The sequence below is a fragment of the Protopterus annectens genome, chromosome 16.part0 (assembly GCF_019279795.1).
Source record: "Protopterus annectens isolate FY-2018-M chromosome 16.part0, PAN1.0, whole genome shotgun sequence".
NCBI classification, from domain to species: Eukaryota; Metazoa; Chordata; order Ceratodontiformes; family Protopteridae; genus Protopterus; species Protopterus annectens.
Window position 1 is genome coordinate 477,088,969 of NC_056750.1, and position 14,060 is coordinate 477,103,028.

General features: G+C 35.9%; 1 protein-coding gene across 1 annotated transcript in view; it reads right to left on the reverse strand.

Moving 5' to 3' along the window:
* The window catches only part of RALGPS1 (Ral GEF with PH domain and SH3 binding motif 1), a 3,844,659-nt gene that overhangs the window by 3,535,435 nt on the left and 295,164 nt on the right, over positions 1-14,060 (reverse strand). The window contains exon 2 of the mRNA XM_044058136.1: positions 10,907-11,279. The gene's annotated coding sequence lies outside the window, so the exon portion shown is untranslated. The remainder of the gene's footprint in view (positions 1-10,906; positions 11,280-14,060) is intronic.

Sequence of the window (14,060 nt, forward strand, 5' to 3'; positions counted from 1 at the left end):
AAAAATCACAAAACCAAACAGTAATTTTAGCACATTCTTTCTTTTACTTTGTAGAACTTCCTCAGAAATAACTTGTATAAAAATACAGACAAAATACACTAAATTAAATGACATCATAAGACACGGCAACCAATAAAATATCTTCTAATTAAAAATATATTACTGAATTAATTATTAAAACACCATCTAATGTTAGGCTGAAGCAAAACCTCTTTGGTCACTAATATATAAATACATGCAGATACAAGAAGAAATAATGAAATAGTTTTATATTTCAGCAAGCATTTAACAGAAGTAGCTTAATTAAGTCCAGGTTTCAAATCTCATAAAAAGACTTTGCCACTTTAGTTCCAAATATTCTAAGTAGCTATTAAAGGTCTACGAAGTGCAACTGATCTACTTTTTCTACCACCAGAAAATTAAATTTACAAAAAATCATTACAACAAATAATATGTCTAGCCAATGCATTATTATTATTTTTTTTTATTTATAGCAAGTAAATATTCCCTAATCCTAAAGGCTAATTTTCTACTGGTTTTATCTATGTAGAAACTGTTGCAACTGCAACAGCACTCTAAGTAAAAAAAAACCCTCACCTTTATAGTTAAACCTACCTTTAGCTGTCAGAGTATAACTAAGATGTTTAAAATAATAACTACTTGCAGTATTAATACATCTGCAGTATTTGCACTGGTGACATGAAAACTTCCCCAAAGTACCACTAAATAAGTGATTCATTCTTATATTAGCATGTTCCAGTTAGGATTTCAAATTGTTTTTTTTTTTGTTTTGTTTTGTTTTTTATAAATAAATTGAGGTTTACGTCCAGCTACTCAGGTTACTTCATAGTATTTTCCAGTTGTCATCAATTATCCTTTTTACACTGGAACCATCAATATTCATTGGAACTGGGAAGGCAAATGTTTTTTTTTGTCCAATATTACAATCTACTTTAGGAGTAAAACCCGATATTAGTATAGGCAGAAATGTAACATTTTGCTTCTAACTACCTCATCAGAAATAGATTTTAATTTTGTACCTGGTAATTTAATCAAATGCTGTGTGATTAAACAATAAGTTACACTCATTTAATTGAAAAATACAACTAATATTAAAAATGATGTCTCAAAGAAGTTAAGTCCCCCAGCTCTACTGCTAGGGATTCTGCCACTATGTTATCTGCTACTCAAAAAAAAAATCAACAAAAGAAAAGGAAACCACACACACATGTATGTATGTATATCTATATTTGTCTCTCTCTCTCTAGATATGTATATATATATATATATATATATATATATATATATATATATATATATATATATATATATGTGTGTGTGTGTGTGTGTGTGTGTATATATATATACATATATATATATATGTGTGTGTGTGTGTGTGAATATATATATATATATATATATATATATACACACACACACACACACACACACACATATAGACAGACAGACAGATAGATAGATAGATAGATAGATAGATAGATAGATAGATAGATAGATAGATATACAGCTGTGTATATATATCTGAATGAAGAGGTCAAAGCTAGAATCTGGGATGCTGCTGCCAACTGGCACAGAATGTCAGGAGTAGATTTTGGCAAAATATTGCCAAGGAAGCTGAAAAGTAAGGTGTAGAAAAAGAGTGGTATGACCAGTACTTCTGTATGTTACAGAAACATAGACAGTAAAGTAAGATCAGTTAAAGTTGGAAAACAAGTGCTTGAGATGAGTGGTAAGATACAGGCTGTGGGAGAGATGAAGGAATTACATCATCATAGCAGATGCCAGAACAGCCCCAGTTTCAAAGAAGATCAAAGTGAAGAGACTGTGATGGTTTAGGCACAGGCAAGGAGAATGCAATGTGGTGAAGAGGATTTGGGAGAGAGAGAAAGAAGGCAAGAAAAATGAGGATGTCTAGTTAAGATATGGATGGATTGAATGGGATGTTCTGGTGTGACCAATCTGGCAAGTTTCTGTCTTAATAGAATTTCAGCCCTGGATGTAGATCTTTCTACAGATGTGATATACATGCAGATTTTCCTAATGCCTTTGATACTGTTCCACAGAATGAAATTACTGGGGCCTTAAATACGCTGAATGTTAATTTTTATACTTTAAAATGGATTAATTGTTGGTTGCTGGAAAGGAGTTGCTCTATCAGGCTACAAAACAAAGTCTTAGCTATCAGGAGAATTAGCTGTCGGAGTCTACCAGAGAACCGTGTCAGACCCAAAGTCATTCTGATTATTCATCTCAAGAATTCCAGTGTTATAAAATTCATGGTTGAGTATATTTGCAGATGACAGTAAAATTGATGCAACTGTCACAAATAGTTATGAGCAGAACCTTGTTCAAATATTCCTTGATTACAAATGGAATGGTCTGGAAGCTGTGGTTTAACACCAAGAAGTCCACAGTCTTAGACTTGGTGTAAATAACCATGGCTATTTTCATGCTTTGAATAACAAGATTCTAACAGTGGCAGGATGCACTATGGATTCGGTAAACAGATTATCATTTCATAAACAAGATCATAAAGCACACTTAGGAATGCATTTGATGCATCTCCGCTAGAATGAGTAGAGTCTTGATTGCTATTTATAAGTCTGGTAGAAGACCACTGCTGGAGTAGTGTGTGTCCTACACACTTGTTGTGCTAGTTATTTATTATGAGGGTTATTTAGATTTACTGTCTGTAAATTACAGTAGTATTATTTTTTGTCTTGTAAAATGGATTTTTTTAGTTTCGTTCCTGGATTGCCTGTATTTAATGTGATCTTGGGGGGTTTTAGAAGAATGCAATAAAGGCCATGCTTTGTTTCTAAGGGTAATTTTGAGTTTAGACTCTTTAGAAAGCCATGGCGCAGTTTTTGCCTTTATTCACTTTGAACAAACAGGTGCATGCTAATCAAGGATCTCAAGGAATTTGTCTTTAAAGTATGCTGCTGCTTCCTCTAAGGGGAGGTGTTTTAGAACAGGCCAATTACATGAGTTTAGTTCTTGTTGCAATTTGGCAGGGTCAAAGTTTATATTGTTTCTAACCTTTCTGAGTAAGGGTTGTTGGGAATTAATGGCTTTGTGCTTAATTACATATGTGAGAAGATGATCGCTTAGGCCATCAGGGAGGGTACCAGAGGTGTACAGTTGGGGGTGACTATTTATGAGTACCCAAGTCAAGTATGCTTTCTTTTTGGTTGGGTTTACCTATCCTGGTAGGGGTGGTTATGATTTGTGTAAATGCATGCAGGTTAATATGGGTGGTTGGGGATTGTGAGGAAAAGGTGTCCGAGTCCATGTTAGTCTCCAAGTAGAAGGGTTTCTTGGGGGTAGTGACATGACAGCCAGTGCAGGATATCTTCAAGTGTAGATATATTGTTACCTGGGGGTATGTACATACAGATGATATTAATGCATTTATTTTTATTAAGTTGCAATTTGGTGGCAAGAATCTCTGAGTTATTAATCTGAGGTGGTTGTATTACATCTATGGTGACATTCAACTCAAATTTATAGAGTACAGCTACCCCACTCCCCCTTCCTCGAAGCACGATCCAGCCTTTTATGTTGTACCCAGGTGGTAACACTTCATTGTCTGTAGTGTTAGGTTTTAACCAGGTTTCAGATAAACAGAGAATCTCAGGGACATCCAGAAGTGCATGCAATTCATGTACCTTGTTATTAATGCTTCTAATATTGAGATGACAGGCTAGGAGAGAGTTAGTTGGCCTATTAATTGTAGGTTTGTAGTTTAGATTGCAAGTGGGGGGTGTATGTGTATCTGTAGTTGGTGGGGCCAGGGTTGGGGTGAATATCACCACCAAGTATTAGGTTAAGTCTATACTTGGTGATGAACTTCAGGAATTTGTTTATTAGCCTGTGGTAGTGTTGGATCTAGAGCTAATGTGCCTGGGGTTGAGATGTTGATAGACTGAACAAGATGTTGGATAGGACCTGGTACTGTAAGTATGGTTGAAGGTGGGAGGATTTACAGCTGGGGTGATAGTATGGCCTTTTGGGACCTGAAATCCCATGAGAAACTGGTTTTCATACAAGGTAAGGAGGTATGGTGTGAACAAGAGGGGTAGTAAAGAGGAGTATATCATTATCTGTGATTCAGCTAGTGAGTTAAGGACACATATATACACACACTCAATTACTTACCTTCTCTTTCAATGGAACCGCTATTTTAAATTTTGTGAGCAAGTGTTTATATCCACGATGGCGTGCGTGTGATAAGCAACTCAAATGTTACAAGAATAAGCTTTTATTTTTGCAAAAAAAAAAAATTCTATCCATTGCAAAGTCTCACTTACAAAAAAGTCTCAATATGGGCATATGAAAAGCTAGCAATACCAAGTAGTGTAAATATTTGTGTGACAACCTCTTACTGCCAGAGGCAGGGTCAAAGCAAAAAATAAAAAGGGATAAAAGTATCATAACAGGGAGACGTTTTAAATAGCACTATTACTGACTTTAAAATGTTACAGAATAAGAAGAGATGAATTAGCCTAATAGTTGTTTATCATTATTCATCATTGCGTACAGCTGTCTGCCTTTTACAATCAACAATTTTAAGACAGGTGTACAATTCTAAGACAAAAGCAGAAGCCCTAAAGTAGTATGCAGATAATAAAATTTGAAACCATTCAAAAAAGTTGTATATTATAAAGGGTACCTCGAAAACTTACAAGAGACAAATTATACCCAGTCTTGTAACATGCCATGATGGTGCTCTCAGCCAGCCTCCAGTAACTATAATGTTTGATTGATAGTGCTTGTGACCAATAGACTGAGAAATAGTTTGGGTTGTTTCTTTGAATGTGGTGGTGGTGATATTAGACACAGTCGGGAGACTGGGAGTTCTAGCCTGGCATTTAGGAAGTTAGGATGAATATATCATTGCTGACATGAAGGGCTGTTTTTGGCATATGGAGGTAAATATGAAAATGAACAATTGGTACTTTTTGCTGTATTTTCTTATTTGTGGATTGTGTCTTCATAGAGATCAGTTATTTTGGAGATGCAATGAGTCTTTCACTTCTAGGCATATTCATGGTGGTAAGGGGTCCTCAGGAATGTTTATTTGGTGCTTCCACTCTATCCGTTGTTGCTTTAAAGCCGAAGTGAAGTTTAGTTCCAGGGTTGGGGGGGCTAAGGATTGATATTCTATCTGTGAGGTGCAGCATTTTACTTTAAGTATGCTTAAAGCAACAATGTATTGCAAGGAGATGTCCTTAAGGTGCTGGGTTCTAGCTACCCCAGGGTTGTGTATTACAAAGAACAGCATATCGTATTTTCCTGAATTGTAATGTAATATTGTATACTATGTGGTAGAAAACATGGAAGGGGCAGAAACACTAAGCAGCAAAAAACTTTTTTTTTGATCAGTCAGTATCTGTTCTGGTGGGACTTCCAACCTGTGATTTTAAAACTTGCACATTTACGTTACTAAAAACAAGTAATATATTACTATTACTTTGTTACTATTTTTAAAAAGTAATGCATTATACTACCAGTTACTAGAAACTGTAATATATTACAGTAACAAGTTGCTTTTGTTACACGTTGCTCCCATCACTGGTCCTACATTTATGTTAGATCTCAATTAAAAAGGGTGCAGAGAGGCTTTCCAAGGCAAATCACTTCTATCAGGTACTTGTTATATAGAGACAGTTTGAAGCACCTGGCCCTTTACTCCATGGAGTATAGGCTTATGAGGGTTAACATTAAGTGCCAAATAGTGATGCTCTTGCTTTGACACTGAGTATATCTTTTAGACACACAAATAGCCAACCTTAGGCATAGGCCAACAAGTCACCTAGAATGCCAATCTAGCAGGGGCATTTTTGGCAATGTTATATTGCTCATCAGTATAAGCAGCATGTGATATAGTAAATTTTTTTCCCTATGTATCTGCTTTCCACATGATGGCAATCCCAAATGAATATTCATGCAGATAAAGAAAAAAAATCACCATGTGGTGAGTCTTGGGCGGACCTTGCTACTGCACATCCAGGGGAGAGGGGGCTACTATTATAAAACAATACCGTGCATTTTCAGTAATGTGGATGATGCAAGTAGAACAAGATGGGGGCACCAGGTCGTGTTGGGGTGCTCTGTGGAGACCTTTTGCCTAGGCACCAGTTACCTAAAGGCTGGTCCTGCACACACACACACACACACACACAAACAATCAAGTACCAGTTGCCATACTGCAATTTTGAAAGTAAATCTCCCAAACAATTTAGAAGCAACTGTGTTTAATAATACAGATCTCCAAAGTTTCTAGAACAAAATTCTTTCTTGGACCATCTGTAAGTTTATCAGATACAGCCTGAATAGCCCATTGATTTTGAAATAAAGTACAAATGGCACTATCACTATTTGTCTAATAAATTTGCTAGGTCTAAAGCACATGTTATAGTTCTTTTTCTAGTAAATGTTTTGCATTTCCTATATATGTTATAGCTCTGTGTGTGCAAGGTTGGAGAAAGTGACTAAAAGTTTCCCCACATTATCACATATTTGTGCATGGAGGGGGGAGTAGTCAGAGAAGGCTTCAGGGTCAGTGCTGATCATCTGTGAATTGCCCACTAACTTTTGAGCAGTGGGCATTTCTATTGCCCCTGCAAGCATTTCTTACACAGTTGAAGGGACCCTTTCCTGTAGTGCTTCCTGCTTCCTCCTTTTCCCAAATGAAGTTACTGTAGACTGTACTGAAACACATGAGAATGTTTTCAGAGAGGGGATGAATGGCATTCCAATGGCAGTCAGAGCTTTGTCCTGGTCTTCCATATTCGTAGGGTGCTTGTCAATTTTCTCACCAAACAGGAGGTGGCCTGCAAAGGGGAATTCAGGAAAGTCGTCTGTGTCTTCCAAAAAATCTGTCAGACAGAATAGGCATGCTGGTGCTTACCAATGCCAATGGCCATAGCACTGACAACCCTCTACAGTCCACATTGACCAGGTACTTCATGAAGGAGGATAATACAGCAAGGAAATGAGCCATGTGCATAGAAAAACATTAGCAACCTCCATGACAGGGATTAGGAGGCAAAGATGCACTTTTCTATCCTGTTCACTGCGTAGACTCCCTATCCAGAGGGTGGATGGACTCTCTGCATGGAGGCCCACTTAAGGCCTGCTGCACTGACAAATGAATCCAGTTTTGGGGTTTTGGACCAAACTCCCCATTGTGTACGATGCAGTGATTTTTTTCAGCCTTCCAAATCATCTGTGCCCTTGAACCTGGGTTGTTCCGTCTTAGGACCCATTAGTATAATGGTCAAGGGGGGGACCATCCATGACATCTGACAAGCTGAATCTGAACACCACCTACATTCTTCTTTGTGGGGATGAAGTTGCATCTGTGGGCCACTTCCCTTTTTTCATGCAAAAGCTGCTGAATTTCTGCAATGCTTGAGTGTTCTTGAGGTGACCTGAAGGAGACTAATCCCTCTGTCATCAAAGTCAGATATGGGAAGGTGTTTTAGCATCTAATATGCTTGCTCTTAGATTTGTCAGGGTCTCTTTGGAGAGGGCTCTGAGTCTGAAAATGATGTGAGGCACTTCTTGATTAATTGTGCCACAGACAATTATACAGATACTCTGGAGAGACCCCCTGGAAAGGCATGCATCACTCTATACTGTTGTTGAGTTACCAGGGCTAGGGCCTGTAATGGCATCTCAAATGGTAGCATGAGCATTAATGGGAACTATGAAGTGATGACCCAACTGATAATCACACACACTGGAGCTGCTGGGATTTGAGCTGTGAAAGCCTGGATACTGCTAATCACTGATGTATGAAATAGTAGGTACCGTCACTGGAAGATTCATAGTGTACAACATTAAGTACAGGAAATGAGGTAAGTCATGTGGAAGTACACCTGTGTTTGTAGTTCAGGTTGCTAACACCTGCAGCTACGGTGGTATTCCCCTATTAGTCGTAACTATAGCAAGAACAGATGAGTGATGAAAATGAGGCTGTTGACTTCAATGACTGACCCATTATCGAAGACACTAATGACATCACTGAGAATGTTGCTAATGGAGCCGATGACCATGGGACTTCTACAGACAAGGCCTGTGAGTACCAAGACTGGCTACTGGCACTTCTGTCCTCACAGGAAAATGATCACAAGTTTTTCTTCTATGATGTCCAATATGAAACACACCAACTTTTCAAGCTCTATCATTGGCAGTGAGCAGGGAAGTTGTTCCAGGACTGGTTCAGTGCACCAGAGATAAGGCTCTGTCAGTGAAGAAACTTCTTTAGAAGTCACAGTGCCTTCTTGTGAACCTTTGTTTGACCAAGCCAGCATTGGATAACAGGTTTTGATGATGTCGCTGCAGCAAAAGAAATCTGGCATCTAGTCCTCCAGGAGTCATTCAACACCAGGAAAGAAGCATCTCAAGGAGAAAGAGGTGTATTAGCCACTGCTTTAAGTTTCTAAATGGTTACTTTTTTGCTCTTTGGACAATGTGAGGTATGTGTCAATCACGATGCAGTATCAAGTGATTCAGACCAGGGCAAGTTGAAGTAACTTGTGAGAGCTTCTTTCATTAAAAATACTGCTAATTTGTCTTTCAAACAGTCAACATGTTACTACTGAATCCTCTAAAAATATGTCTCTGATACAAAATAAGAAAAAGACAATGGTATCAAGATGAGGAACATTTTCTTGCATACAATTGTTAAAGAAACCACGAAGAAGTGAAAAACTGATAGTAGAACAAATCTGAAAAAGTTCCAGGTACTAAATGATCCTAGTCCATATAACATATATTTCTAAATATTTGTTTGTTAATTCAGCAACTATTTCTCATTATATTATACTATACTGACTTTTTTTTACATTGTTTTACATTATCTTGTGACTGTAAAGGATCTATTTTACTTGGGCCTCTGGAAATTAGCTCAGTCAAGTTTGACTCTCCAGGTAAACAAACTGAATAAATTAATGAATAAATGAATAAAATGTATGCCAGCCTACAGATCTCTGATGAGGCAATCTATAGTCGAGTGTAGGCTGCTTGGGTTCAGCTTGTGTCACGTGTGTGTAAATACTATTTCTTTAGTTTGCTAATAAGAGTCATGAGTCATGGTGGTCAATCCTTTAATATAGGAGTTCTGACATGTAACAACTATTAAAGCTTTTGAAAACATATATTGCTATTACTTGCAATAACATCAGACCTAAAAATACTATGCATTTCAGTACAAAAGTGATACTTTTAACCTAAAAGCTAAGACAGAAAAAAAGACAACACAATACAACATTTTCTCATTACAATTCAAGATGTGATTACACCAGAGTATCTGAGTGAGAGGACTTTTAAAGGTATTCATCCCAGTACAGTCCTCTGAAAAATGTCATGAGAAACTACCACATATTTATAGATGCATGTTTTACAGATGGGGTACAAAATGTCAAAGCAGTCAGTACTGCAGCCTTACTGAGCAGTCAAGTAAGTAAAGGGATAGATGGGTATTTTTAGCATAAGATTGGTTAGAGCTTTATGAAAGGTTGATTATTTATTCTCAGTATTTTGAAAGCTGGTTTGTCAGAAAAAGCTGGCAGAGCTTACACAGCCCTGACTGCATCCTAAGATAGATGATTACTCACAAACCACTGAACATAATATTTGTTCCCACTTCTGTTATGATAGCTGATAATTTTCAAACAGTCCAGTCCTCACAAAATCTGGTACAGGCTCACCTCTTAGAAGCATTAATGTGGGATTCAAAGATGACTGCCATTCTGTGAACACTGCAAATCTACAACTCTTCATATATCCTGAGGAAAATCTAACCCTGAAGCTATACTACGAGCTATTTAACAACAATCTTTTGATAAGTTAAATCTACTCCGTTCAAATATCTTGTGAGAGGTGAATGAACCTGGGGAAATCAAAGATCTTAACAGGATTAGATCTGATTGACTGACTCTGAAGAGAGTGTCAAACAAAAGAACTGTCTGAACAACAAACTTGGCCTATTTACTATCAAGCTACAGTAAAGGGCAGTACTGATTTATAATGTCAAAAACAAGATAAAAGTATGGATACAACAACAACAAAAACTAAATTGTCAGAACTTCAATCACCAGAAAAAGATTTAACTTCGAAAAGGCAGAAAATCACTAAACAACAGGAACTTCCAAAATCAGGGAATAAAAATAAACCAGACCAGCTGGTGAACATGGAAGATATCAAAACTGCTTTGTTACCCATTCAAGAAGCTTTGGAAGAGCTATCTACTCAGGTACAGTCTTTTGGCATTTCCTGTAGTCAAATTCTCGAAAGAATGGACAAATCTTAAGCTAGAATATCTGATAATGAAGATAAAATAACATTGCTGGCTAAAAAAGCTGATACTCATGATCTGGACATACATTCTATGCAAGCTAAAATCCTGGATCTAGAGGCGAGATCCAGGAGAAATAATATAATTATCAGAGGGATACCTGAGAATATTCAATATAATGATTTAATTCCATCCATTACACAAATATTTACAATACTGTTTAATGACTCTGACACAGCTAAAAAAATAATAATAGAGCGAGCCCATAGAGCTTTGAGAGAAGCGCAGGCATCAAATATATCAAGACCAGTGTATGTCAAAATTCTTAATTACCAAGGTGTAAATAAAATAATATTAACTGTTAAAAAGAACGGAGGTTACATTATGTGGAACAACAATAAAGTTTCTTTGGCTCAGGATTTGCCTCTTCAAATAAGATAAGCTAGATAAGCAATATCTTCATACTGCAAGTTTCTTATTGAAAAACAAATTAAATTTCAAATGAAGTATCCCAATACACTAATATTCACAGTCGATGGCTCTAAATATTGTTTCCACAAAAAAAGAAGCAAAATCTACCTTTTTGAAGATATTTAAGTCTTTGCCTGCTTCAGAGGGTTAACCTGGCTCTCCGTTGAGACTGCTACAATACCAGAGGTCGGATCTGTTTTTTTGCTCTAACTTGAGGCTTCTTAATCCTTTGTTTTAGGTTTTAGTGTTCCAGGCCTCTTCTTAATCTGATAAGAACTTGTTTTGTAGCTCCTGATCGCTCGCGAGGCATCTCCGAGTTTTTATGGCTCCCACAAACTCTATTTTCTCACGAAGAAACAGGAAATGCTTCTGTTGCTGTTCAGGGTCCGGTTTTGATGTGGCACATCCGGAAGTCTGCTTGTTTAAAGGGTCCCCCGTCGCGAACTCGAAGGCAGGTTTCCAGGCGTAGGAAGCTGAAAAACTGTGTTTAAAGAAGAAAACTGTAAATAGACTGTATTATTAAAACTTGTTCAAATTATAAGCACATAGAAAACATTTAACTGACTCATAGTACACATTTAATTTACCCAGGTATACAATTGTTTCAGGTAATGGTGTGGTTCTTTAACAATGTTGTGTCTAACAGAATATATACTAGAAAACCTCACCCCTAACACGCACATGTTTTTACAAATCAGTTTATCTATTTTGTAGTTGTCAGTTACATGTTTTTGATGTTAAAAATGGAATGGATCTCAAGGTTTAAAATTTGATTTCTAGTCAAAACAAACATATCATTATAAAAGAATATCAACAGAAGCTCATAGGAATTTATAATAATACAGGACTAGGTTTATTGTAGTATGATGTTCACATGCAGATAGTGGGTAGACAGGCTTGCAAACAAAATACAAGGCTTCAATTTTTTGATACATTTTGGTTAGTTAGGATTGTAAAAGGAAAGTAAACAGTGTCAGGATTCTGCAAGTGTACCAATAAAGTAAGATGTAAAACAACTTTTTAGAATATGGATCACCTTAGTAAATGGGGATTATATAAATAGGGGCATCTTTTATTACTAGAAATATTTCACTGCATGCTGAAGTTCTAAAATAACTCAATGTACTACAATCCAACACTGCTGTTTGTGCACTAATACCGCAAGTAAAAAAAAAAAAAAAAAAAAAATGATGAGCTCTAGCAGTGTTGGGCTTCGCTGGATGATTTTTCTTTCTGTAATATTTACTAAATAATGACACCTGAATAAAAGGTGTTTTCAGTTGTTGGATAACTGATTATCAGAGGTTTTAGTAACATTTATTGAATAATGTAAGTTGAACAAAAGGTGTTATAGATGTAGTGGATTTTACATCATTAAAGGCCAATAGAACAACTAAATAATAGGCGTTTTTGTAGTAATTGTTGATTAGATGTACAATGACCTATCGGCTGCTGGCAATATGCCCTAACGTACGCAGAAGCATCTGCGAGGTGCTGCTCTGTTGGTTAACCAATATTGTAAGAGTTTGACTAGTTATCAGGCTAATTTTAAATTAGGCTATTAATAGATACAAGTTAGAATGACGATTTAGGCATATAAGCTGGTTTACCGAATTTTGGTATAGAAATGGTTTATATACAATTAACTACTATACTGGGATTACTGATAACTATGGTTGCTATATTATTTAGTTGTCATGCAACTATATAATTACGTTAGGTGATAAAGGGAAGTTCCAGCCCTCAATTTATTTATAGATATTAGTGGTCTCAGATTAAATCTGGAATAGGTAAACAACGTAGGATTTTAATATGACACCGACGTGGTTATTTATTTATTTTTTCTTTGTTTTTCTCTTAAGTGTTACTATAAATTATAGATTGTCTACAAGTTAATTACTGTAATTCATAACACTGCTTAGTGTCTCATATTTGATTTCATGAGGTTTAAATATTGACATTTATATATTCTTAAGCTATGTTTCTTATATATTACATAAACTTATCAGTTTTATTACTTCCAGAATATTCTTAGTAAGACACAACAAATTATTAACATTCGATAGATATTTGAAATTTATTGGAGAGGAATGACAAGACTAATATATGTTAAGACCTTTTTCCTTGACATATTTATCTAAATTGATAGAACAAGAGATGTAGATGTTTAGCAGTGTTTAATAGGGAATGTATAGGTTAGGCTTTGTAGATTTAGTTGTACTAGACATAGGTTTTTTTGCATGATATAGATGTTATATATTTTAATCTAAAGAACATATATTCAGTAATGTTATTAATCTGTACAATGTTTAACAGTGTGAAAAATCTATGTATGTCCTGGTCCAGGGGTTTAGTGGGTAGGCACTGGTGTGGGACGGGATTTCAAGAATGCTTCCAGAGAATATACCTTTTGAAATTATATTTGAATGTATAATGTTTTGTCCAACTTAAAGTACATTTAATTAATTTAAAGATCGTACTATGTGGGAAATAGACTCATGGAATACGAAAGGGCTCCAGAACTTGAAAAAGAGGAAATTGTTTCTTCATTTATTTTTGCAAACTAGGGCATGTTTTATCTTACTTCAAGAAACTCATTTGACTAATGATCAGTGGGCAGTTATTAAGGAAAAGAAATGGATCAGAGAGGTTATAGCCTCGGAAGGTAAAACTAATAGTGCGGGGGTTGCGATAGTTATAAAAAACCAATACCAAGAAAAAATTCTAGACTCTAAAATAGATAAAGAGGGAAGATGGTGCTACGTGATTCTTTCATCCAATCTTAATGACAAACCTATTTTACTTCTTAATATATATGCACCATGTAACAATCAACAGTTTTTTATAGCATCACTTTATTCCATTTTACATCAATATAATAATTCTTACATAATCATAGGAGGGACTGGAATGCGTATCAAGATCCTAAATTGGATAAATCAAGTACACATAGGTCATTCAATAATCAAGCACTAATAGCTTTAAGTGAACTTAAAGTTGACTTTAAATTATATGATCCTTTTAAATACACAAACAATCAGTTTAATACAAATAACTTTACATCCTATTCAACTTGTCACAAAATGTGGTCTAGAATAGATTTTTTCTTGATCTCAGAAATACTAATTAATTTAGATCCTTGTGTCTCTGTACAAGCTCGTTACTTATCAGATCATTCTAAAATTTCTTTAAATTTTAATAAAGACCTTAAAAATAGCTTACCGCACAGAGGGTACAATTGGACCCTAAATCCAAATTTATT